The sequence below is a fragment of the Mustela lutreola genome, chromosome X (assembly GCF_030435805.1).
Source record: "Mustela lutreola isolate mMusLut2 chromosome X, mMusLut2.pri, whole genome shotgun sequence".
Taxonomy (NCBI): domain Eukaryota; kingdom Metazoa; phylum Chordata; class Mammalia; order Carnivora; family Mustelidae; genus Mustela; species Mustela lutreola.
Genome location: NC_081308.1, coordinates 14758730 through 14781745, shown reverse-complemented (window position 1 = coordinate 14781745; position 23016 = coordinate 14758730). Strand labels below are relative to the sequence as shown.

General features: G+C 45.0%; 1 pseudogene; it reads left to right on the top strand.

Moving 5' to 3' along the window:
* The first annotated feature begins 3179 nt into the window (after window positions 1-3179).
* LOC131822127 (peptidyl-prolyl cis-trans isomerase A-like) lies at window positions 3180-22333 on the top strand (annotated as a pseudogene).
* Window positions 22334-23016: the final 683 nt, after the last annotated feature.

Genomic DNA, 23016 nt, shown 5'->3' with positions numbered 1-23016 from the left:
TGGGTCATGATCCTAGGGTCCTGGGATCAAGCCCCATATTGGGCTCTCTGCTCAGCAGGGAATCTGCTTCCGCCCCTCTCTCTGCCTCTCTGTCTACTTGTGATCTCTGTCTGTCAAATAAGTAAGTAAAATCTTTAAAAACAACAAAAAAAACTTCGTTTCCAAATGGCCCTCTCTGTACATGCCCTGCGAAGATGTTCTTAACTCGGGATGTTGAGAGTGACTTTCATGACGAAGAACATAAGCAGTCCTGGCGGCTCATTTGTTCTTCACCGCCAGCCCCAGAGGAGAGGCCTTCCTGCCTCCAGCTCGTAGGAAGGAAACTGAGGCTTGGCAGGGCGCTGAAGCTCCAGATTTCAGAGCCTGTCGAGAAGCAGCAGAACCGAGAGTCAAAGTCAGGCCTTGCTCTTTAAAACACTCTACCTTCTCCTCAACCTTCCCCCGCTTCTTCTTACAGACCGCTTGCCCCGCGGAAGCCCACCGGCGAGGTGGGGCGACAGGGAAGCGTTCACACAGCACCCGGCGGAGCCCCTCAGCTCAGCTGGCTTTTCTGAATTTAATGGGGTCCTGACAATTTGCCCAGTCACTGCCCCGCCAGGGCCAGGCCTCCGTGGGGCTCGTGGCCTCCTTGGCCTGGCTCCAGGAGAGAAGACAGCTGGACCCCAGCCGCCCGTCCCCAGGTGTCGCAGCCCACTCCACAGGGAGGACTCAGAGCCCGGGCCTGCCTCTCCACTTCCCACTTCGCTGAGGAGACAAGCCCCTTCCACTCCAAGGACCACACGCCCCCACCGTGCCCCTAGGGCCAGAGCAGGAGCCATGCCTGGGCTCGGATGCGGAGAGGTCACAGGCTTGCATGACCACCACCATCCAGGGAGCCAAACGGTAATTCTGGTGCCGTCGCTGGAGGGCTTTTGTGCAAATAATCTACTGAGGGCTTGTTCTTGGGAGAGACCGGGAAGCAAGTGTTAGAAGTGGAATAAGAGAACGGGGATTTGCTGAGAAAGGCTGTGTATCCAGGTGGAGATTAGCTTTACTTGTCCCCCAGGGAGCCCTGGTGTCAGTGGTGAGACACCACATGTCCTGAGGGCAAGGGAAAGGGCTGGAACCATGTGCTCAACCCTGGCCTGCCCGCCGCCACCGGCTGTCACAGGTGGTGTGGGGGTCTGGGGTCGTGACCTCTGAGGCAGGTGCCTCCCCTCAGCCTTGGGCAACTTTGGGGAAAGGGTATGGCTGTGAGATGTCAGTGTCCAGCAGTTCCAGAAGCCGTGGGCATGAAGGCGATGTGCATGACCGCCAACAGTGGCTTCCTGTGGGAGGCCCACCGTGTGCAGGACCAGAAGCAGAGGCTCCAAATGCTTGAGTCATCTGTCCACGGAGTTTCAGCCACCACGGCCCCTGGGTGGCAGAGGGGGAAAAGCTGTGGAACTCCAAAGGCCTCCCGGGGCTACCGGAGTTAGCAAATGAAGGATGCAGGATGTCCGGTTAGACTGGGGTTTCAGATAAACAACAAACACACTTTCAGTACCAGCATGTCCCAGTTCATATTTGGGACATGCTGGTACTAAACAATTATTCACCACACCGGGTTCGAAGTTAACTGCTCTCGCTGGGTTTTATCTGGCAACCCCGGAGTCGGCCAGTGTCAGGCCGCCTTCTGTCCTGTCCCCCCTCCACGAGCTGAGGCCGCTCGGTGCACACATCGCACAGTGCCAGGTACCCAGGCAAACGCTCCTGTCCCTAGAAATGCACCGTAGGACTTCCCTGCTGGGGGAGGGGGGTAGGGGACACCAGGACTGGAACTGCGGGCGCACGTCTTCATCTGCGAACCAAACCCCTCAAACGCCGACACCCCGGCGCGGGCGTGCAGCCCAGTACGCGGGCGCGGGGTAAGGCAGGCGCCGTCCCTGCACTTGGCAGCAGCCCTGGGCTTCCCGCCGTCCTCGCGCCGCCCGGGAGCTTTGACGAAATCCTGTCCCCCACGCAGTCCCTCCCTCGCACCCACACGCCGGCGGCGGCAGCAGCCTCTGCGCGGAGGGGAAACCCAGGAGGCCGACACCCCAGTGGGCTGGAGACCAAGCCCGAAGCTTCACGCGCCGGGTCGAGGAAGGCGCCCTCTCGCGGGGGGGCCCCGTCCGGAGCGGCCCAGCACGTGCGACAGGACACAGGGCCCCGCCGCAGGCCGACTCCAGGGCCCCCTGCCCCCCCGGGGGGGGGGGCATCTCGGCTCGTGCGGCGTCGCCGAGGCAGCGAGGGACGGGGCGCGCTCGGAAGCTCAGCGAGGCAGCGGGGAGCCGAGGCTATAATTAAATCAGACTGTGAACATATTGTTCGCGGAAACCTTAGCAGAGCATGAGTCACGACGGCGGAGTGAATCACACAGCCTCAGAGTTTCCATTTATATCGCCTCCGCTGGGGTCTTTCTGCTTCGGTTCCAGATCCTAGGCCCCCGCCGCCTGCCTCCTTCGGCCTCCCCCGGAGGAAGCCTCCAGCGGCGCGTGGCTCAGGGCCCGGGGTCCCGCGGGGCGGCCGCGGCGGCGGGGGCAGGAGTGCGGCCCCGTGGGGACCCAGGCGGGTGCGTCCCCAGCACCAGGGCCGGATGACCTCCTGGCCGCCGGGGAGGGAAATGGGCCGGCGAACGCAGCCCTTCCAGCCACTGCTAGCATCTCCACTATTGGTTTGGGGATTTTTTATTTTTTACTTTTTTAAAGTAAAATTTGGTGAGAGCGTCGAGGTGGAAACTCCAGGTTAAAATGGAGTTTCCTGATCCTTGCGCTGTTTTTGGTTAAGTTCGCTCCCACGATGGTTCCCAGACAGCACAGCCGGGTGAGCACACGCAGACCGCGGGCTGGCAGCAGGCCTGTCCCCCAACCCCAGGGGCACAGCTGCGGGTACCTGGCCTGTGTCCCCGAAACAGGAGCGCCCGGAACAGCGCTTACCGCCTGGGGTGGCTGCGAGGGTTCGCGAGTTAACAAGCAGGAGGCTGCCAGCCAGGAGGGCTTTCAGCACCGCCAGTGCCACCGGCAGGCCTCTGGTGACAGCAGGAGGGAACACAGCCACACCGGCTTTGCAGCCCGCCTCGGCCAGGATTCACAGGCCAGGGGGACTGCCAAGTACTTCTTGTCTTCAGTCCCAGCCCCCTTTTGTCACAGGTGAGGACACCCAAGCCCCAGCTCCTTCCCATGAGCAACAGAGTCGGAGCAGAACTGTCCTCTGACACCCCTTCCCGAGCTCTGTCCCATGCTGTCGTGCGGCCCCCTGCTGCGCTGCCGTTTTTCAGAGGCGGGAGCGGGTTCTCCCCGGTGGAAGACGGGCAGCGCGGGGCGGTGAGGAGGGACCGGCTGCCGCTCGGAGCCACACCAAGGCTCCGTCCGCGGGTTCCCCGCAAGCACGACACCACCACCCTCCACACGCGTTCAGACCCTGGCGAGGGCCAACACCGTCATCTCATGCAGACCCTCACACGGGTCCCGGGAGGTCGGGACAGGGGGCCGCTCCGCCTCTCCAGCGGATCCCCGCGGCGCTGTTCAGTCTACTCAGACCCAGCATGGACGTGGCCTCCGAAATCCCCAGCTCTCTTCCCACAGGGGTGTTTTCATGACCACACCATGTTCCCCAGGCTTTGAAGGATTTTTATCTAGCAGGCTGCAAGTGATAAATAAATTAATTTGTTCTCCTGTAATTTATTAATTGGAGACCAACATAATGGCCAAATGAAGTTTCTGTTCAGCGAGGATAAATGGTGTTCCCTAACTGAGGAGCTGGGATTCCTGCCAGAAGCCGAGAAATGTGACATTTTTCTTGGCCCGAGATAGCTTACTGAAGCTCCATGAAGAGCCCCTGGAGAGCTTTATAAAGTGACATCTCGTGGACTCGTGTTACAATGACTGCCCTCTCAGGAGGCCCAGAGACCCCAGGAGGGGAGCCATGGGCTCTGCTGCCACCATGGCAGTCCCCCTTAGGATAACGATTGGGCAAAGACCCAAGGAGGCAGCAGTGCAGGACAGGAAGGGACCTAATACTGGTGCTGGGACTGGGGCCTCCGGCCTGTGCTCCAGGCAGGTCTGCCCACTCTGAAGACTGGGGGCCCTTGTCCTTTGATGACAGCCCCAAAAGCCATAGGGGCTTTTGGAATGTCACCTTCCTCAACTTTTGGACACAGCCCAAACATCTTCGCCTGCTCTGAGGTGCTCAGAGTTCAAAGGTTAAACTCTCCACTACTAAAGACACATTCCTGAAAGGGCCAGAAATCCAGGACCCTCCCACATGGCCTCCTGAACAACGTAGCTAACAGGTCTGTGGTTCTGGCCACACCAGGCCCACGAAGCCACGGGACACTGAGGACCTACCCTTCCTACCTGACATGCTCAATTCAGGCTCACCGAGACCATCACCGATATGCCCCAGGAGAAAATGACAAGACTCAGACCCTAAGCTGATCTGAGCATGAGGGTTTGTGTAGTTAGAAATGCTTGGCTTTGCTGTGAATCCCTGGTATTGTGGAAAGGTCCCTGGATTGGAGTCACAAGGCCATTGGTTTGACTTTCAATTCCATGAATTTATCTCTGCCTCTTTGTCACTTACAACTTTTTTTTTTTTTTTAAGATTTTATTTATTTGACAGACAGAGATCACAAGCAGGCAGAGCGGCAGGCAGAGAGAGAGGGAGGAAAGCAGGCTCCCCGCTGAGCAGAGAGCCCGATGTGGGGCTCGATCCCAGGACACTGACATCATGACCTGAGCCGATGGCAGAGGCTTAACCCACTGAGCCACCCAGGCGCCCCCAGCTACAACTTTCATATAAAAACTTACAAAATACACACATACATGCACAAAACTACACACCTAAAAGTTCCATTAAAACTACTATAGTCTCTATTAGTGCCAGGGAAATGGAATGAATGGCAGCTCGAACTAGAAAAAATAGAGGGGGGGGGGGGCCCAAACAGCAGCTTAATAAACAGAGCAAGCTGAGTAAAGTAAAATCAAGCATGTTAGTTAATTCACCAAAATTAGCTAAAGTGAATTTACCCAGTAAAAAACAGACTGTCAGAGTTGAAAATAAAAATCTAGGTTTATTCTGCTTGGAAGGAGAACACAAAATAAGTGCCAAAGGAAGACTGAAAATAAAATACCAAAAAGATATAAGGGAAATGTTAACAAGAAACCGGGTAAAACAGGTGAAGAGAAAAATCAATGCTCAAGACACCAAATAGGATACAAAAGGACGCCGTAGAAGGTAAAAAAATGCAGTCGGTGCATGCAACATTCATGAACTTACGTGCATTCAATAACGTAGATGCTAAGGTTATAAGGGGAAAACCCTTTAGAAATGCAAATAGAATAGAATAAAAATGCAGTGATGGAAGGATGTTTTAATTCACCTCTTTCGGGATTAGATAGATTTTTTTAAAAAAATATTTTATTTATTTGACAGAGCGAGATCACAAGTAGGCATAGAGGCAGGCAGAGAGAGAGGGGGCAGGCAGGCTCCCTGCCGAGCAGAGAGCCCAATGCGGGGCTCGATCCCAGGATCCTGGGATCATGACCTGGGCTGAAGGCAGAGGCTTTAACCTACTGAGCCACCCAGGCGCCCCAGGATTAGATAGCTCTTATTTCATTTTTATTTTATCTTTAGAGAGACAGCCGGAGAGCTGGGTTGGAGGCAGAAGGAGAGGGAAAGAGAGAGAATCCGAACCAGACTCCATGCCTGGGGCGGAGCTGAATACGGGGCTCAATCTCATGACCCCAAGGTCATGTCCTGAGCTGAAATCAAGAGTTGGATGCTTAACTGACTGAGCAACCCAGGTGCCCCAGAGAATTGGATAGATCTAATAAGCAAAAACTCAGTTTAAGAGCACAGATGAAGTGACTGATACAACTAATAATTTGGGGTAACAAATACATAGAAAGCCTGACTTCAGATGGAAAATATACACTTTGCATGTCCATGAAATATTTACAGAAACAGATCAGGTACATGACCACAAAATTTTTTTTTTTATTAAATCTGTTAAAAAGAAAACCACAGGCCCAAAGTAGTACCACTGGGGCCAAGCACAAAAGTCAGGGCTTGAGATGTAATCTAATTGCAGTTTCAACCTCCCCAAGCACTGCAGTCTTACTTAATTGGTCAGTCAAGAACTGTTTGATGGGAGCCAATGAATCTGATGGGGCCCTCTCCAACCCGCAAAGGAAAAAGAGGGTTAAGATCCCTCTGCTCTTCCCCTTAAGGGAGAGTCCCTGGCCTGGAAAAATCCTTTGCTTTCACTTATGACTTTCTTATACCCCCTCCTATAAAATCCTTCCATGATGTACCACTCCTCTGAGTTCCCCTCTACTTGCTAGACGGGATGCTTGCTGCCCGATTCATGAATCATTTAATAAAGCCGGGGCACCTGGGTGGCTCAGTGGGTTAAGCCTCTGCCTTCGGCTCAGGGCACAATCTCAGGGTCCTGGGATCGAGCCCGGCATCCGGATCTCTGTTTGGCGGGGAGCCTGCTTCCTCCTCTCTCTCTCTGCCTGCCTCTCTGCCTATTTGTGATCTGTCAAATAAATAAGTAAAATCTTAAAAAAAAAAAAAAAATCGAATGTTTTCAATGTGTAAACAGAGACCCTCCTAGAAACCCCTTAAAGAGGAAATTCAAAAGGAAGTTGCTGCCAATAACCTAATGAAAAGGAGAAAAGTTTTACTGCTTAAAATTTACAGACACAGTGAAAGCAGGTCTTACAAGAAAATTAACAGTTTAAATGTCTTCATTATTTTTAACAGTATTGGACCTATACCAAACTTAAGCCATTTGAAAAAGAACAGCAAAATAACAACCGGACCATAGAGGAGAGCATGTTTACAGACAAAAGCTGAAAGAAATGAAATAGACAAGGAACATCCCTTCCCCACCCCGAGTAGCTCAAGGGAAAAACAAACATAAAAGCTGGTACTTAGAAAAGACAAATAATAGAATCTTGCAAGCCCCTGGAGACAGATCAAGGGGAAAAGAAAACAAGCCCAAGTTCACAAGAGGAGGACTAGGAAAGGTGATCTACCCACAGGTTTCTTAGAAATTAGAACAATCATGTACAGTTACAAGGAAATTTGAACAACTTAAAGGAAATGATTTGAACTTAAAGGAAATCATTTCCTTTAAGTTGTTCAAATTTCCTTGTAACTATGGCCACCAAAACAGACCAACAACTTCAACGAGACCAATTCCAGATTGGAAAGGAGAGTGGCGGTCTACCGTGAAAAAAGCACCGCACAGGCCCACCCCTGGCTTTTATCCAGCCTTCAGTGCACAAGTGAGTGCGGGGTTCTTTGTGTCTGCGTTTCTTGGACACAAATGATAAGGGCTCTTGTCAACATGTAGAGTGGGATTTAGGAGATCTGGAGGGGGCCTGAGAGTCTGCCTTTTTTTTTTTTTTTTTAAGATTTTATTTATTTGACAGAGATCACAAGTAGTCAGAGAGGGAAGCGGTGGGGGGGGGGATGCAGGCTCGCTGTCGACCAGAGAGACCAATGCAGGGCTCAATCCCAGGACCCTGGGATCATGACCTGAGCTGAAGGCAGAGGCTTAACCCACTGAGCCACCCAGGCGCCCCAAGAGTCTGCCTTTTTAACCAGTTCCCAGGTGAAGAGGATGCTGCTGATTCATTGACTTCACGCTTCCGGGCAGTCGGGAAAACGGATCCATGTTGCCCCAGTTCGCTTGACGAAGCATATTATATATATATTGAAGCGTAACTTCAATACCAAGATCAGACAAAGCTCATCCTAACAACAGGAAGGTGTCCTCAACCTCAACATCATTCACAAATACAGATGGAAATTCTAAATCACATTAGCAAATAGACTCTGGCATGAAATAAAAGATGTAGAAAGTGTTTCAATATGAAGAAAATTAGCAATATGATTCTATCAATAAACCAACACAGAAAACCATACAGGCAACCTAATTAATGCCAGGAGACGCTAAAAGCAACCATTCCTAATAAAAACTGCCAGTAAAATAGGAATAGAGGAAAACTATTGTTGGGTCCTCCAAAATTGGGTACCCCAATAATGGGTCCGTGATTAAAGGACCGAGACTGATACAAAGCGAAGGTCAAGCAAAGCTTTATTTCGCGCCAAGCATCAGGAATCAGACCAACCATCAAAAAGACTGGCCGGGGCCGCCCCTCCAGAGAGGACGACCCCTCCCTGCTTTCCAGACTAACTTTTATAGAGCAAAGCCCATGTGGTTGGGCCTGGCCACACACAGGAAACTCCACAGTGATGCTAGGTGACCAACTGAATTACAATTTACCCTAGTAGACATTTGAACCAGCCTATCACACCTTGGTTAGGATTGGTGCCAAAAGGCTCCCAAAGAGTGGAGGCCCATACTCCTTGGTAGCTAGGAGACAGTATGTGCCCCCACTGATTAACTACCTCCACCTGGCCTGACCCACCCTTGGACTTGGACTTTGTTACCTGGGACTGGTTTCCCAGACTTGCTTTTAAGTAAGTTCCCTGGGGGCGGGGGGGGGGGGGGGGGCAAGGTCCATTTAAGCTGTACAGCAAAATGGCAGTTCAACCGGGGTGGTGCCGCTCTGACTAAATAGGCCCTTACGCTATGTAAACAAAACTAAGAACATTTATTAACAACTAACAACAAGTATTTTAAATGTCAAAACACTAAAAATGTTTAATTAAAATCAGGGAAGAGACAGGAATGCATTCGAACAAGATGATCATTTAATACTGTTTGGGGGCAGAAGTTCTCAACCCCAGATGCCTATCAGAATCCTCTGGGAAGCTTTTCACAATATATATGGATTCAATCTCTGAGCCTAGGGGCCTGAACTAGAATTTTTTAAAAAGCTTCCTGGCTGATGTTCATACACAGCCTGGAGTGAGAACCAGTCTTCGAGGCTTCGGCAAACATAACATGTGAAGAAAATAAAATAGCACGTGCGATCACTGGGAAAGAAGGAGTTTCCAGATAAAATGTAGAGTTTCTAATGAACCATGAATAATTTGGGGGGATAAGTATGTCCTGAGTATTGCATGGGACATACTCCGTCTAAAAAAATTATTTTCTGAAATTCATATTTAACTGGGAATTCTGCATATTTTTTTTTGCTATGTCTAGTAACCCTAAAAGAAAAGTTAAATTAGCTCTGTTTATTGGTGCTACAATAGTCTACCTCGAAGACCCAAGAGACCATGTTTAAAAAAAAAAACAAAACCTTTTATTCTTACTAACAATATTTGATAAGGAGGTATATATGTAGATATATTACAACTTTTTTTTTACTCTAACAGTAAGTACCTAGAAATGAAAATGGGGATAAGTTTTTCTTATAATTGTGGCAAAAAACTATAAAATATTCAGGAATAAATTTAATATTAGAGACATAAGACCCATCAAAGAAAACCTATAATATGCTATTAAAAGACAGAAAACAATTTATGAACAAATGGAAGGTTATAATTGTTTTTAGATAGGAATACTTACTATAATTAAAAATGTTAAATTTTCCAAATGTAATATATAAATTTCATTCAATTTCAATTAGAACCTTAACAGGACTTTTCTTGGAATTATATAAGGTTATCTTAAAGTTCACAGAGAAATAAATGTCTGAAAATAGCTAAGAAAAGGATGAAAAGGACAGTGGAGGAGCCTTACCATGTGTCGGGGGATTCTATAAAGCCACAAAAATCAAATTAACATCAGTATGAAAAGAAGCAAAAATTAATGAACCTATCTAGAAAATCTAGAATATTGGTATATTTGAGAAATTAGTTTATGACCAGTGTGTTGGTTCAATTTCGTGTCAAAGCATGGACTGTTCAATAAAGGAGACCAGAGTGACACAGTATCCATATGGAGGAATGTACAAATAAACCATATAGTAGAGTACATAAAATCAACTCCTGGACATAAAGGCTTAATGGAAAAATTAAAATCTTGCAAGAAAATCCAAGAGAGTAGGGGCACCAGGGTGGCTCAGTTGGTTAAGCATCTGACTCTTGATTTTGTCTGCGGTCATGACCTCAGGGTCCTGGGATAGAGCCCCATGTCAGGTTCTGTGCTCAGCGGGGAGTCTGAGATGCTCTCTCTGCCTTTCCCTGTGCCCCTCCCCGCTTGCTCTAAAATAAAACAATCTTTGAAAAAAAGAAAAGAAAGAAAGAAAATCCAAGAGAGTAAGTACATCAACTAGAGGGAAAGAGAAGACTTTCTTCAAGTCCAGAAGTTGCAAACACAAATATGCAGGGTCTGTAAGCCCACACCAGCCCCAACTGCCCTGGGGTATAGAGAATAAGCCATGGGGTCTTTTTCCCTTGTTTTGGTTTTTCTCTGGTTTTCATCCTTTTCTCTTTTTTATATTATTATTATTTTTCTAAAAAGCCACAGTTTAAAAGAACAATGAGCATATGAAAGAGTCAGCTCTAGAACCTCACTCAACCGCAGGGGAGCTCTGCTGGAACATTCCAGGTGGGAGGGGCTGGCAGACATAGTTTGTACTCCTCTTCTACCTTGAAAGCACAGACCAGTGCACAATCTAGGCGCCCTAACCAGCCTGCCTGCTCAGCAAACCTGGGCCTCTGGCCCACACCAGCTGCAGGTCTCCTACCAAGGTGACCACAGGGCAGTACACACTAGGATACGGCTGGGGAGAACTCACTACAGACACAGCTGCAAAGCACCCCAGAATATGCTAGGCCCACACCCCTTTGGCTATAGACGGCTTGCTAGGGTATCTGGCTTGCTAGGGTGTCAACTACTCCAGAACATCTCAACTGACATCTGCTCCGGATCCAGCTGCCTGCCAGGATGCCCCCTGCAGGGAGTGCCCTGGAAACCCCTGGCCTGTGCCTGCATCAGTTTCAGCCACTTCACCAGGGCACGCCCTGTGTAGAATGCCCTGGAACCCTCCCGCCTGCACTGACCTGGTCTCCAGCTGCCTAGCAAGGGCATCTCCTGCCAAAGCAGCTTGGGAGACCCTGGTTCGCACGTGGTTTAGCTTCAGCTGTCCTGCTGGGGCAGTTTGCAAGGAGAGCCCAGGGACCACATCAGTCCATGCCCATTTTACCTTCAGCTGTCCTGCTAGGGTGCCCTCTATGCAAAGCACCCTGGGACCTTCTGGCCTGTACCTTACCTCAATTCCAGCCACCCCTTCATTCAGAGCAACCTCTGCACAGAGTCCAGGAACACCATGGTTTATATTCACTTCTGCTTCAGCTATCTAGCCAAGGTACCCCTCTATTTGGAGAGCCCCAGGCCCCCCCAGCCTGCGTGCACTTTCGTTTCAGCTACCCTACTAGGGCACCCTCTGCACAGAGAGCTCAGGGACCTCCCAGCCCCCACGCCACATCAGCTCTCCCCACCTTGCCAAGGTACCCCCTGCGCAGAGGACCGTGGAAGCCTCTGGCTAGCACCCACTTCAGCTGCAAGTACCCTGCTGGGCTCACCTCAGCACGCAGATCCCCGGGACACCCTGGCAAGCATCTGCTTCAGTGGCAGCTGTCCTGACAGGGCACCTGCTCCACAGAAAGCCCCAGGACCCCTATTCCATGGCAGCCACAGTTCCAATCAGCCGGCAAAATTCACCAAGCACACACAGTCGATACAGGGAATGACCAAACACAAGACCATTCCATCAACTTTAGGAGAAGTAGCCATTCTGCCTAATCCACAGAAACAAACAGAGGAAGTCAAGCAAAATAAGGAGACAGAGAAATATGCTCCAAAATAAAGAACAAGAGGGGCACCTGGGTGGCTCAGTAAGTTAAGCATCTGCCTTTGGTTCAGGTCATGATCCTGGGGTCCTGGGACCAAGACCCACATCAGGCTCCCTGCTCAGTGGGAAGCCTGCTTCTCCCTCTCCCTCTGCCTGTCACTCCTCCTGCTTGTGCTCTCTCACCCTCTCTCTGTCAAATAAATAAATAAAATCTTAAAAAAAAAAAAAAAAAGAAAAAAACCACAGAAAAACAACTAAACAAAACAGAGATAAGCAACATGTATGATAAAGAATTTAAATGAACATAAAAATAGTCACTGGGCCAGAGAGATGAGTGGAAGAATTCAGTGAGACCTCCAATAAAGACATAGACGATACATTAAAAAAAAAAAAAAAAAAGAGAGTTGAAGAATACAATAACTGAAATAAAATTAAAAAACACTAGAGAGAATCAAGAGTACATTAGCAGATGCAGAAGAACATATCAGTGACCTGGAAGATAGGGTAATGGAAAGCACCCAAACTGAGCAGCAAAAAGGGAAAAAAATTTTTTTAAATAAGGATAGTTTAAGGGATTTCTTGGACATCAAGCAAAACATTTGCATTATAGGGGTCCCAGAAGAAGAAGAGGGACAAAGAGGTTAGGAAAATTATTTGAAGAAATAATAGCCAGAAATTTCTCTAACCTGAAAAGGAAATAGACACCCAAGTCCAAGAAGCACCAGAGTTCCAAACAAGAAAAACACAAGGCCCACATCACTACACATAATGAAAATGTCAAAGTTTAAAGATAGAGAATTTTGAAAGCAGCAAGAGAGAAAAAGTTATCTTCAAGTGAAAACCCCATAAATCTATCAGCTGATTTATCAGCAGAAACTTGGCAAGCCAGAAGAAAATGGCATGATATATTCAAAGTGCTAAAAAGAAAAACACCTGCAACTAAGAATACTTTACCTGGCAAAGTTATCATGCAGATTTGAAGAGATAGAATTCCCCCAGAAAAACAAAAGATAAAGGAGTTAATCATTACTAAACCAGCCTTACAAAAAATGTCAAAGGGACGTTACGTGAAAAAGAAATGTGTGTAATTAGACATAAGAATATTATGAATTAAAAGATGTAAAATACGACAACATATACACAAAACACAGAGTAGGGAGTAAACAAGAAAAGAGGAAAAGTTTTTTTCCTTTCTTTTTATTAGAATGTATTTGAAATTAAATGACAGTAAATTAATATAGATCATTTACCTAGGACATTATATAGGAACCACACATGCACGCGCACACACACACACACAACCAGAAAGAAAGTCAAACATTATAGAAACTCAATCACAAAAGGAGAGCAAAAGAACAGAGAAGAAATACAAAAGCAACCAGAAAACAAATAACAAAAGGCAATAAGTACATACCTACAAGTAATTACTTTAAATGTATGTGGCCTAAATGTTCCAATCAAAAGACATGGGGTGCTGGAATGGATTATAAAAACCAAACCAAACCAAACCAAAACAAAACCTATCTATATGCTGCCTATAAGAAACTCACCTCAGTCCTAAAGACACATATGGAATGAAAAAGAAGTCAGGGAAAAACAGTTACCATGCAAATGCAAGTGAAAATAAAAGCTGGGGTATAGCTTTATATCAGACAAAATAGACCTTAAAAAAACACTGTAACAAGAGACAAAAAGGGCACTACAGGTGGATGGCTCAGTCAGTTAAGTGTCTGGTTCTTGATTTTGGCCCAGGCCATGATCTCAGAGTGAGATTGAGCCCTGCATGCGGCTCTGCACTGGGTATGGAGCCTGCTTAAGATTCTCTCTCTCCCTCTCTCTGCCCTGTCCCTCCCCACTGTCTGTTCTCTCTTAAAGAAATAATAATAATAATTAAAAAAAAAAAACCTGTAAATAATCTAATATTATTCCTAAAGGAACTGGAAAAAGAATAACAAAGCCCAAGGTGAGTAGAAGAAAGGAAATTATACTGATCAGAGTGGAAATAAATGACAGATTAAAAAAAAATAGAAAAAAAATTAATGAAGGCAAAAACTGGTTTTTCGAAAAGATAAACAAAATTGATAAAGCCTTACTCACATTCATCAAGAAAGCAAGGGCCCAAATAAAGAAAATCTGAACTAAGAGAAAAGAAACTGACACTACAAAAATACTAAGAATTAGAATAATATGAAAACTAATGAATGAATTAATTAATCTAAAAGACATGGATAAATTCCTAGACACATACAATCTTCTAAAACTGCACCAGGAGGAAACAGAAAATCTAAACAGATTATAAGTAACAAAAATGAGTCAGTAATCAAAAAACTACCAAAAATTAAAAATCCAGGACCAGATGGATTTACAAGTGAACTTGACCAAACATTTAAAGAAGAGTTAATACTTATTCTCCTCAAATTATGGCAAAAAATAGAAGAGGAGGTTATCATAGAGAAGATGGGTGGGGAAAACAATGAAATAGGTGAAGGGGATTAAGAGTACATTTATTTCGATGAGCACTGAGTAATGTATAGAATTGTTGAATTATTATATTGTACACATGAAACTAATATAAAGCTATTATATCACAAAAAAGAAAAAAAATAGAAGAGGAAGGAAAGCTTCCATATACATTCTACAAGGACAGCATACCCTGATACCAAAACCAGACAAAAGACCACAAGACAGACAGACAGACAGACAGGGGGAGGGGAGGAGAGGGGAGAGGAAAAGAAAACTATGGGCCAATATCTCTGATGAACACAGATGCAAAAATCCTCAACAGAATATTAGCAAAACACATAAAACAATACATTAAAGAGAATTCACCACAACTGTAATTTATTTCAGGGCTGCAAGGCTGGTTCAGTATCTGCAGATCAATGTGACACACTACAGCGACCAAGTGAAGGATAAAAGTCATGTGATCATCTCAATAGATCAATGTGACACACTACAGTGACCAAGTGAAGGATAAAAGTCATGTGATCATCTCAATAGATGCAGGAAAAGCATTTGACAAAATTCAATGTTCATTCATGATTTAAAAAACCTCTCAACACAGTATTGTTAGAGGGTATATACCTCAACATTAATAAAGGCCATATTTGAAAAACCCACAGTTAACAGCATACTCAACTGTAAAGTACTGGTAGTTTTTCCTCAAAGATCAGTAATGAGACAAGGATGTCTACTTTCACCACTTTTATCCAACATAGTACTAGAAGTCCTAGCCACAGCAGTCAGATAAGAAAACAAAAGGAATCCATATTGGTAAGAAGTTAAAATGTCATTATTTGCAGATGACATGATACTATACATAGTCAATCCTATGTATCAACAAAAAACTACTAGAATAAATTAATTCAGTGAAGTTGCAGGATACAAATTAATACCCCCAAATTGGTAGCATTTCTATACATCAATAATGAAGTAGCAGAAAGAAATTGAGAAATTTATAGCTACCTAGGAATAAATATAACCAAAGAGGTGAAAGACCTGTACTCCAAAAACTATAAAACACTAATGAATTAAATTCAAGATGAAACAAATGGAAAGATATTCCATGCTTGTGGATTGGAAGAATTAATATTGTTAAAATATCCATATCACCACATCTACAGGGTCAATGCAATCTCGATCAAAATGCCAACAGTATTTTTCACAAAACTAGAACAAATAATACTAAAATTTGCATGGAAGTGGAAGACCCTAAGTAGCCAAAGCAATCTTGAGAAAGAAGAAAGCTGGAGGTATCACAATTTCAGGTTTCAAGATATAGTACAAAGCTTAGTAAGCAAAAGGACAGGATACCAGCACAAAACAAGACATGGAGATCAATGGAATAGAATAGAGAGCCCAGAAATAAACTCACAGTTATATGTTCACTCGTTTGTCTAATCTATGACAAAGGAAACAGGAATATACAATGGGGGAAAGACCATCTCTTCAACAAATGGTGTTGGGAAAACTGGACAGCTACATGTAGAAGAATCAAACTGGACCGTTTTTTTTTTTTTTTCTTAAAGATTTTTTATTTACTCATTTGAGACAGAGTACAAGAGTGAAAATGGGAGCAGGGGAGAAGAGAGTCTGAGGGAGAAGCAGCAGCAGACTCCCCATGCTGAGCAGGAAGCCTGATACAGGGATCGACCCCATAACCCTGGGATTATGACCTGGGTCAAATGCAGATGCTTAACCGACTGAGCCACCCAGGTGCCCCCAAACTGGACCACTTTTTAACACCATACATAAACATAGACTCAAAACGGATTAAAGACCTGAATGTAAGACCTGAAACCATAGGAGAACACAGACAGTAATTTCTCGGACATTGGCCACAGTAAGATTTTTCTGGACGTGCCTCCCGAGGCAAGGAAAACAAAAGCAAGAATAAACTACCGGGACTACATCAAAATAAAAACCTTTACACAGTGAAGGAAACCGTCAACAAAACAAAAAGAGACTATATTTGCAAATGACATCTCTGATACAAAGTTAACATCCAAGAAATATAAGGACCTTGTACAACTCAATATAAAAAAAAAAAAAAACCCAATTTAAAACCGGGCAGAGGACCTGAATAGACTTTTTAAAGAAGACATACGAATGGCCAACAGACCCACAAAAAGGTGCTCGACATCACTCATCGTCAGGGAATATATATATCAAAACCTCAGAGAGAGATCACCACACACCTTTCGGAATAGCTAGACTCAAAAACACAAGGAACAAGTGTTGGCGAGGATGTGGAGAAAAAGGAACTCTCATGCACTGTTGGTGGGAAGGCAGACTGGTGCAGCCGCTGTGGGGAGCACTATGGGGTTTCCTTGAACAATTAAAAATGGAACTACCATTGTGTTCCCCAAATTCTACTACTGGGTATTTACCCAGAGAAAACAAAAACACTACTTCAAAAAGACACATGCCCCCCTGTGTTTACCGCAGCAGGATGCGGAAGCAACCTAAGTGTCCACTGACAGATGGGTAAGGAAGGTGTGTGGGGGGGAGTGGGGTACACATACCTCCAACGGCATATTATGTAGCCATCATAGAGGACGAGATTGTGCCATTCGAGACAACATGGGTGGACTTTGTTAAGAAAAAGAAGTCAGACTGAGACAAATATCATATGACTTCACTTACAAGTGGAATCCTAACAAAAGGACAAATGAATAAACAAAAAACAGAATCAAACAGAGAACAAGGTAATTGTTGCCAGAGGGGAGGTGGGACCATGTTGAGCAAAATGGGTGAAGGGGAGTGGGAAACACAGGCTTCCAGTTATGTAAGTTTGGGGAATTAAAGACCCAGTGTAAGGCACACACTCAATGCTATTGTTATAAGGATGTATCAGGGCAGACAATGGCTATACTTTGTTGAATCACTACATTGTACAACCAAAAGTAATGTAACATGGTGTCACCTATACTAAAAAAATTTAAAAATTAAAAATAAATACATATTACAAAAGTAAAAAAGCAAATAAGGTTATATTTACTACATAAAATATAAGAACTTTTGTAAGAGAAGGGAATATGACAAAGTCAACAGCAAGAGATGTGGACAAAAATTTCCAACACAAATGACAAAGGGTTAATTTCTGTATTATACGAAAATATCTTACCATCTGATAAGTTGAAGTGCTCAAAAGAAAAAAATGAGCAAAAAAAAAAAAAAATCCCAAATATAGAAGCCACAGAACAGCATGTCCAGACAGATGAAAAGATGCTCAAAATCTCTAGCAGAGAATATCAATTAAAGAACTCTGTGGTGAGTGCTGTGAACTGTGTAAGACGGATGAATCACAGACCTGTACCTCTGAAACAATACATTATATGCTAATTTAAAAAAAAAACTTATGAGATCATTTTATACCCATCAGAGTCACAAAACAGAACTGTAACCCCTAATGCTAGTAGAGATGAGGGAGAAGGGAGTTTTCATACATTACACATGGAAATGGCATTACCACAGAGTTTTAGGAAGACAATACAACAGCTCAGCCTTTTTTTTTTTTTAAGATTTTATTTGTTTATTTGACAGAGAGAGAGAGATCACAAGTACACAGAGAGGCAGGCAAAGAGAGAGGGGGAAGCAGGCTCCCCACGGAGCAGAGAGCCCAATGCGGGGCTCGATCCCAGGACTCTGAGATCATGACCTGAGCCGAAGGCAGAGGCTTTAACCCACTGAACCACCCAGGCTCCTCAACAGCTCAGCTCTTAATTTTAAAAGACAGTTAATATACTAACCAGAGATTCAATTTCTGGCAGTCTGTCCCATTAGTAGGGATCGATTAGGCCCCCTCTGTAGGGACATACATTCAATATTTATTGCAGCCTTGCCTTAGGGGTATTGAGCTAGAAACAAAAATCAATTCCTATTAAAAGCAGGCTGGCAGGGGCACCTGGGTGGCTCAGTGGGTTAAAGCCTCTGCTTTCGGCTCGTGTCATGATCTGAGTCCTGGGATCGAGCCCCACATCAGGCTCTCTGCTCAGCGTGGAGCCTGCTTCCTCCTCTCTCTCTCTGCCTGCCTCTCTGCCTACCTGTGATCTTTCCCTATCAAATAAATAAATAAATAAAATCTTAAAAAAAAAAAAAGCAGGCTGGCTGAATCAAGGATGGTCCTCCATAGCACGGAATTATTATACGGCCATTAAAAAGAAAAATCAGTGAACCAAAGGGTTCATGGTAACAGGGTCCGTAATTACCCCAAAGTCTGTCAGTAGCAGAGTGGATAAATAAGTTCTGGTATATTCACACAACAGGGGGTTGGAGAATAACCAGAATGAACAGACGACAACTACATACCACCACCTTGTGAATGTCATAAATACAAGGTCGCACAAAAAAGGAGGTACTGAATGACTCCATGGACACAAAGCAGACCAAAAAATAACCGACGCGGCTACAAATCACAGTGATTGTTACACTTGGATGGGGGAAGGGGGAGAAACACAGCAGGAGGCGTGAGGGGAACTCTGGGACACTGCAGGTTCTGTCTCTTTTTTTTTTTTTCTTTTTAAGATTTTATTTATTTGACAGACAGAGATCACAAGTAGGCAGAGGCAGGCAGAGAGAGAAGGTGGGGGGCGGGGGGGGGAAGCAGGCTCCCTGCTGAGCAGAGAACCGGATGCGGGGCTGGATCCCAGGACCCTGAGATCATGACCTGAGGCGAAGGCAGAGGCTTAACCCACTGAGCCACCCAGGCGCCCCAGGTTCTGATCTTGATCTGGATGCTTACATGGGTGTGCTCCTTGTGGAAATTCACCAAGCAGTACACTCATGATGTGTGCGTTTGTAAAAGAATTAGAGGCATTATAACTTGTAGGGATTTCAATTAGGTCTTATTGGTTGAGGGAAGAGGAATGCAGAGAAATATGTAGACTAGAATGTCGTTTTTATACAGTATGCAATAATAAAACTGCCTTAAGGATTACTGCGTATGTAAACACATGATTGTACGAGGACAGATCGAAGTCTGCATAGGTTCATGTGGGACAGATAAAAACATGGAAGGTCATATTGTGGGTTTGCGTGGCTTCCCTAGGTGAGGGAGAAAGGGTGATGAAGGCCATGATTATGTTATAAAGGAAAAAAAAGGGGCCCTTGTTTCTTTAAAAAAGTATATAAAAAAGATAATATTCCATTTGTGTAAAAAAAATTTAAAACATTAAAGAGGAAAATTATTGGGGCACCTAGGTGGCTCAGTGGGTTAAGGCCTCTGCCTTCGGCTCAGGTCATGATCCCAGGGTCCTGGGATGGAGCACCGAGTCAGGCTCTCTGCTCAGCAGGGAGCCTGCTTCCCCCCTCTCTCTGCCTGCCTCTCTGCCTGCTTGTGATCTCTGTCAAATAAATAAATCTTTTTTAAAAAAATAAAGAAGAGAATTATTGAGAGAGAAGTTCTACTGAAGTTTACCAGAGACTCACTAAGTGATAATATTGTGTAATTCCAGCATCGTGGCATATTGTGAACATCAATCATTGTCTAAGTAAAAATACGAAGGCTCAAAATTATTAACAAAGAGCAATAGATTTAAAAAAAAAATCTATTTATTGGCTTTTAGCAATATGGTGGACTCAGACAACTTGAAAATCCTCTTACCATAATCACCTAGAAGTACTGGGTAAAATGTAACATAATTATTTTAAGTGTGCAGTTAAGCTCACGAATAATAAAAGCAAATCCCCGGGTGCCAGAAACAAAGAGGGAAGTGGGACAGCACAGGGGCGAATGCTTGCACTAATGGGTATTTGTCTCCAGAACCCAGGGGTTTGGTGTTAATTCCCACACAGGGGTAATAAATGAAGCTTTGGGAGGTAGGGAATTGGAACTGAGTACTTCGCATAAAGCCAAGACCCTCAAAGGGCTCTTTGATTTATGAAAAGATTTAAAAACAAGAGAGACCACAGGACACAGGGCTTTGGGTGGGAAAAAAAGAAAAGCTTTCTGAGAATTCAAAACCACAGGACCACAATTCGCGCTGCTTTTACTCTACCCACATAGTTCAGAAATGCCAGACTCAAAAGTAACAGAATTATTTCTCAAGCAGGGATACTATCATGGCCCAAGGCAGAAGCAAACAAAAAACTTCTCTCGAGAGTTGCGCCCACAACCAGAGACTATGGGATTTTACCCAGGGAAAAAAACCCCAAAAGCCCTGCTAGGGAGGGATTCACAATAAAAAATGACAGAGCCCACGCGGGACCCATCCAACCTGATCGAGAGTCTGCACATAGAATCATACCCCCAGGAACGCTCAACACAGACACAGCCAGAGATTATCAAATACATACATATAAAATGAAGAGTAGAAAGGAAGAAAACAAATCCTAAAAGAACTAAACCCTACGAACATGAGAGCCAGAAGAGTTGAACCAAGTAAAATAGGAGAAAACCCATCAGGTATCATAGAATAAATCTTTTTGAACAGATTGTAATGATAATGAAAAACTATTAAGACATTAGAGAAAACTAAACTAATTGGGAAAAATACACCATGTTTATGGATAGGGAGACTCGATACAGTGAAAATGTCAATTCTCTCCAGGCTAATCTATAAATTTAAGGCAGTTCCCAGCAAAATCCAACAGGAGATTTCACAGAAATCCTAAAATGTACAGTTTTGTGAATACCGAAGCTCTGCTCCCAGGGAATACAAGGTTTGGTCCCTGAGAGCCTCTGGTCACAAGATTTTTGTCAAGTGACCCATGACAGACCTCCTCTATGTGTGTTTCTGTTCAAGGACACCTCACTAGATAGGTACAGTTGACTCATTAACTGGGGTCAGCAGCATTCAGCCCCCAGCCCCGGAAGCTTATTTAATACACCTGTTTTCTCCCAACCACTTCCCTGCCTCCCGTCTCCATCTCAACCCACCCCCATGCCAGCACCGCCCCCCCATCCCAGGGTCTTCTTGCTCTTAGGAACAACACTAGAAAACCGTTCAGCACTATGTTTGAGGATCATCTTAAACACTGAAATCACCAACACAAAACAAATGGGGCCCTAAATTAAGCCCAGGTGAAGGACACTCATTCACAGTAGGAGAACCAAACCAGAAGGCAGAGCATCGCCTTGTTTGCCCTCAACTGGTACACGTTTGACTCCAAATTTCACTACTTGCACCCGGCCACCATAAATATGGATTTGGGGTCACACACTTCAATGAGTAGGGGAATTTGCAAATACAGAGCCCGCAAACAATAAGCAACGACTGTATCTTTGTATTTCCAGGGTTGGAAAGAATATTTGTTTTTAGACAAGAGGCAAAAAGCACAAATTACAACAAAAAAGACTGACAAACTGGGTAAGCTGACATTTAAAACTTCTGCCTGGGGCTTGCAGACGCCGCCCTGGAGCATCCCACGCCACCAAGCCATCGGTCAACCCGTCTGTGTTCCTCCAGATTGCCGGGGACCACAAGCCCTCGGGTTGTGTCTCCTATGAGCTGTCGGCGGACCAAGTTCCAGTGACAGCAGAGAACGTCTGTGCTCTGAGCACTAGGGAGAAAGGATTTGCTTATAAAGGTTCCTGCTTTCACAGGATTATTCCCTAATTTCTGTGCCAGGGTGGTGACGTCACAGGTCATCGTGACACTGGCGGCCAGTCCATCTAGGAGGAGAAATTTGGTAAGAATTTCTTTCTGGGGGGACGCCTGGGTGGCTCAGTTGGTTAAGCAACTGCCTTCGGCTCAGGTCATGATCCCAGCGTCCTGAGATCGAGTCCCACATCGGGCTCCTTGCTCGGCAGGGAGCCTGCTTCTCCCTCTGCCTCTACCTGCCATTCTGTCTGCCTGTGCTCACTCTCTCCCCCCCCCTCTGATAAATAAATAAATAAATAAATAAAAATCTTAAAAAAAAAAAAAAAAGAATTTCTTTCTGGGGCACACAGGTTCTGGCATCTTGTCCACAGCAAATGCTGGACCCAACACAAACGGTTCCCGGTTTTTCACCTGCACTGCCAAAGCCAGTGGTGGGAGGGCGGGCATGCGGTCTTTGGCAAGGTGCGCGAGGGCAGGAACATTGTGGACACCATGAAACACTCTGGGTCCGGGAATGGCAAGACCAGCAAGAAGCTCACCATGGCCGACTGTGCACAAATCTCCTAAATTTGACTTGCATTTAACTACCAGACCGTTCCTTCTATAGCTCAGGAGGGCACCCCTTCACCCCCAGCTGCTCCAAATATCCTACAATCTCTGTGCTCTTGCTGCGACTCCACGGATTCCAGATTTTCCTTGTTCCCCTCCAAGTCTAGCTGGATTGCAGTTGAGAACTATGAAATAAAAATGAACAAACAAAAAAACCTTCTGCGTAAAAATCTATGTCAGAAGGAAACCTGAAAAAAACCCGAACTATATTGTTCACCCCAAACTAATAACACTGTATGTTAACTGAAATTATAATAAAACTGTAAGAATATACTTATATTAGAAAGAAAGTGAAAAATAAAGTCACAGACTGGGAGAAGATAATCTGCTCCCCAGATAAGCAAAGGATTGTTATCAAGGAGAGCTTTAAAGTTCCTAGAAATCAGTAAGAAAAAGAAAAATGAGGAAAGGGGGAAAAAAATGAGGAAAAGAACAAGCATTTTCTTAAAAGAAAACAGACTGCCAAACAAAAATGTGTTCCATCTCATTTGTAATAAATATAAATTAAAAGTGAGATTTCACAACTCTCTATATATTGTACATAAATACTTTGTCAAATTGAAATGTGGCTGAACATAACTCATGTTTCAAGTGGGAGTTTTACAACATTCAGTAACAATCTTCAGTAAAACCTAACTACA